The 4,862-nt window shown below is 46.5% G+C and overlaps 1 long non-coding RNA gene across 1 annotated transcript; it reads left to right on the top strand.

The window, feature by feature from the left end:
• Nucleotides 1-1,217: 1,217 nt before the first annotated feature.
• On the top strand, nucleotides 1,218-3,113 carry LOC110299651. Its single transcript, XR_002378504.1, has 2 exons — nucleotides 1,218-1,550; nucleotides 2,401-3,113. It is a non-coding gene; the product is annotated as an uncharacterized LOC110299651 (long non-coding RNA).
• Nucleotides 3,114-4,862: the final 1,749 nt, after the last annotated feature.

Raw genomic sequence — 4,862 nt, 5'->3', positions numbered from 1 at the left:
TCATTCACGCTTTTAACAAATGAAAAAAATCAAGAACCTTAGTTGGTCCAGAAGGTTCAACAGACTATGACTTTGAAACCGCCACTCAAACTTACTCAGTTTTCCTGGTACTTCCACCAGCAGAGTGCGAAATGTGCCGGGGGCATAGTCTGCGACCACTAACGCATCTTACCCCATCGGGAGTTCCTTGGGATCTTCTGTCTCATTTGGCCACTGTGCAGAAATAGCATGAATGATGCTGGAAAGACTCTCGCAGGAGCTCTCAGCAGCTAAAAAATGATTGGTGGACGAGCCTCATGACCTGAGTGTGGCGCCATACGCCACCCTGAACCCATACAAGAGGAGAGAACTGACCCCTGCATGTATTCTGTGGCAGGCATGCACACGTGCGCGCACACAGGGATAATAAATAAAATGTTATGAACCTTGTTACTGTTTGAAAGAATCCCCTATAAAAACCTCAGAAAAACCTCGGGCACCCAATACCACCTAAAATGCCCACTCTTTTAAAGGCCAGGGAAATGCAAATTTGGGTTTTATCAGCTTTTCCCAAAAAGCTAATAACTGAAAAGTTGCAGAGCTGAATCTGAAAAACCAAGACTTCTTAGTTAAAAGGAAATCAGAAGGAACATAACCAAAAGTAGGTTAAATGATGCCTGTGACCTAGCTTCCTAGATCCACTCTAAACTTAAAGGTAGTATGCAGTCCCTTTCTCCGGGAATATTCAAGTGGTCTTTCAGTTTCTTTGCACACACCTGGATGAAACTCCCAGGAATAAGCCCAGAGGACCTACTGTTGACTGAAGGGGTAAGAGGAGAGGGACAGTCCTCTGCAGTAGGCATCCTGTCCCACCTGTAGAGTGGCAAGCTTGCCTTGACACATCCTGGTCTGAGTCACATACTTGCATACTAATGCAACCAGGGGGTCACCAGATTTCTGTGGCCTTGTGCTGCTCTGCGACTGTCTTTGACACTTCCCACAAAGTGACCTCCCTCAAAGTCACTGAAATCAGTCTAGAGACTTTACCTCAGATCCTTTGCCACTCTGGTTCCCGGAAAGAGGCACTGCCAAGGTTTATTGATCCAAATCCTGCACTCCAACGTGTATTGATTCCAAATCCTGCTCACCTGGGAAGGAAAAGGAACTTAGAGTTCGAATTTGCCATTTGACACTCCTGGCTAAGTAAAAAGGGATCCCCACCCATCCACACTGGTGGGGAATGAGCAGAAGGAGAAAAGTCTGGTGTGTAAACTGCACACTCCTTTCTTCTTCTTCTTCTTCTTCTTCTTCTTCTTCTTCTTCTTCTTCTTCTTCTTCTTCTTCTTCTTCTTCACAGGATTTCTCCATATATCCCTGGCTGTCCTAGAACTCATTCTGTAGACCAGGTTGGCCTCGAACTCAAAAATCCACCTGCCTCTGCCTCCTGAGTGTTGGAATTTAAGGTGTGCGCCACCACTGCCCGGCTGCACACCACATTCCATCAGTTCCCCATTCCATTGCCTCTCAAGTCAGATTTCATCTTGCTGGATATTTGCAGATAGTCTGGCTAGGTAAGTGGGAACCATTTGCATTTCTTTTCTCTGGATAGGAGTAGAATAAAAACTGAGTGTGTTCCATGAGTACAAAAGAGCCCAGTGCACCCAGATGTTACCGAAAAACAAATTTTAGCCCAAGTAAATCTGACTCCTAGTGGCAGAGTTTGTTTGTTTGTTTGGCTTTAAAGCTAGAAGTGGGAACCAGAGAGATGAATCCATGGGTGAAAGCGGTTGCCACCGAGCCTGGTAACCTGGTTTCTATCCCCAGGCCCCACATGGTGGGAAGAGAGAAGCAACTCCTGCGAGTCATTGACCTTCCTTGAGTACTGTGTATGCAAACACACACCTACATACCTACGTACTGAATAAATATTTTGTCTTTTAAAAAAGAAAAAAAGAAAAGAAAACCCGACACAAGTTTAACTCTCTACTAAGATATGGACCTGTCTTGGACTTTTTGGGTTTTCTGTTTTTTTTTTTTTAATCCTTCAGTGATCTGTCTGGGAAATAAAAGTATGATGTCTTAGTCCTTTAGGAGAAGGAGTCGGAGTCCCTGATCCCAACTTCCTGAGAATAGTGGACATTTGGGTCCTTGATACCCATCTTACCTTGCTTGTATCAGCAAGAAACTGTCCTCAGTCTCAGTGACAAGAGCATCAAGGACCTCGAAAATAAACCCTGGAAAGGGACCTGGCACACTGTCCCAGCCTCATTGTTGGCTCAAAGTAAAAGTCCCCCTCCTGCCGTGACCACTTCATCTCGAGGCCTCCCAGCTCTGGGTGCCCAGTTCTGGAACCTGGCCTGACCTGACCTTGCTCCTCTCTCTTACTTTGACGTACTTATCAAGTTTTCCATTCCTTAAAAGTATAGCTGTGTGTGCTGCCAACAGCCTGAGTCCCTGGCCAGAGCCCAAGGAACCCTCTCAGCCACCCCCGCAAATGCTCAGTGACCTGAATATGCCCCGGTGCCTGATGTGATGGGACAAGTGATTAACCCCAAGACCGTACGGAGCAGCCCCTCCGACAGCAACAGAGGCAAAAAGCCAAGAGTGTGGACCCCTCCTCGGTTGTTTTCGTCTAACCGAAAGTCGTTTACCCTTCCATCAACACCAGTTAATACTTTCTGAATGTGGCTTTGGATTAGCCCTGCCTCATGCTTTTCAGAAGTCTAAACGAGCACACAAGAATCAAGACAGCTAATTAGCAAATATTTACAGAGTTCCTCTTCAGCCACGGCATTTTTCTGGGTGCTGGTAGACCAGAACTCAGAAGGTCAGCATCGCCGTGGAATAGAGAGAGTCTGAGTCCACACACCCCCACACCCTGCCCCCAGACACTCCCTGTTCTCTTAGCATAATGAACTTTCCAACCAGGAACTGTATCCGCCCTCCAAGGAGTGTCTGGGAATGTTTGAGAGCGTTTGTTGTTTGCTTTTGGCTGTGACAAACCAGCATTTATTGGGTTGCTGTGCAGGGATGTTAACGCATTGACAGCATTCCAGTCCGTTCCTCACAACCCAAAATGTTCCTTCTCACTCGAAATGCCAATAAAATTCCACTGAAAGCTGGACAGAAGAAAAGCTGTAAAAACTCTCACTGACTCTAGGACACCTCGCTCCAAGACCCACCTCCACACCCATTTTTTGGAGGGTGGATAATGTGTGGAGAAAGCCAGGGTCAGGTTAATGCAAGTCCAGGAATTCCAGAATCCTGTGGGATGAAGCTCCAGTCTCTGTTTTGCTAACTAGGAAAGAATTGGGTCTTTCGCGGTTGTCATTAAGTTACCTCTTATTGCACTTCAGCTATATTCTATGTTTGTCGAATCATTTGGCACTTGTTTTCAGCTCAACAAATCACATCATCACAATTACGTTCTGAAATTATTTTTCCTAAGAACTGTGACTAATTAGAGAACAGAGACGCGTGAAGGAGAAGGACTCCAGTGGCCTGCAGAGATCACCCCCACACCCCTGCCCCGCACTGCCTGCCTGAGGAGGCATCCCCAGATGGCCTTAATCATACCCCACTCTCCTGCAGGCTGCTAGTATCCAGAAGGCAATGAAGGACGGTCTAAGCCAGTGAAAGACGGTCTAAAACACCGAGGAAATGAAATAAGCTATGACTAGCCAAGGGTCAGGAGGAGGGAAAAAAAAAAAAAAAAAAAGAGTACGGCAGAGACAGAGCGCCGGTGAATTCGAGCCACTCGTAAAGCAGGGCAAGGCTTTCAGAGAAGCACATCAAGATGGAGCCCGTTTGGAGAGTAATGCTTTTCCAGACCTGAGGGATGACCTCTCAGAGTGTCAGCTGGCTCCAAGGAAGGCTAAGGAAAACTCCAGGGTTTCCGGAGGGGAAACTCCAGGGTTTCCAGAGGTAGCGTGTGCCAAGTCTTCATTCACTCACCAAAAGGATTAAGCCAGTTTCAAGAAGGAAAAATAGTAAGCTACAATGGATGCGGTAGAATGGGTTAGGAACTGCTGTGTCTGTTTCTGGACAGGAGGAAGCTAGCAGACTGCAGTCTGAGTGCGCTGTGGTCTAACGGGGAAGGGATGCGGGGCTGAAAGGGCTGGTGTGGCCTTGGCGATGCCCAAATGAGCTGGTGATGTAGAAGGGAGATGTTTCAATACAAGGCCTACCCCTCCTGAAGTAGCACCCTATAAAGGAGTCTTGATCTCTCCGAGGGTCAACCTCCTCGTCTTTAAATGTAGATATCTACCGTTGTCCACCTAAAAAGCTAGGAAATGGTGAGTAGAAATCTCAGTGCTAATGTGTAAGGGGTCAGCTGAAAATAGATGCTATTAGTAGACTTCCTCCCCACAGAGACACTTTATAGTAGCTTCTTCTGATCGAAATTAAGACATAATTACATTCAGATCTTCACTTTATGTGTCTCTTCCCAAAGCAGCGCTTACAGAGTAGAGAGTATCAGAAGCGTTACTGTAAGACACTTTGCCATTTGATATCATTTGAGTTATGTGGTGACAAAGGACAGAAACTCATTCAAGCTGCTTTGAACGAAAAAGTGGCTTTCCCCCATTCAAACTGAACAAAACACAAAAGTAGTTGTGGCTGGTCTTAGAAATATGGCTATCTTTGTGGCTCAGACAATACCATCAGAACTCGGTTCCACTCTCCCTCTGACCTCTTCTTAAAAGCACTCACCCAGGCATGCGGCTTCAGCATCCTGACTCTCAGCTTCAAGTCCTGAACAAGGCTCAGGACAGCATCTGAGGATGCCGAACAGTCTTCCCAAACAATCCTGGTGGCTAAGGAGACTTAATACTCTAATTGCCTGGGTCTCCTGACATACCCCTGACCTGGAAGAAGAGCAC

The sequence above is a fragment of the Mus caroli genome, chromosome 8 (genome assembly GCF_900094665.2).
Source record: "Mus caroli chromosome 8, CAROLI_EIJ_v1.1, whole genome shotgun sequence".
Taxonomy (NCBI): domain Eukaryota; kingdom Metazoa; phylum Chordata; class Mammalia; order Rodentia; family Muridae; genus Mus; species Mus caroli.
Note: the sequence above shows the minus strand (reverse complement) of the source record. Positions and strands in the feature narration are given on the sequence as shown.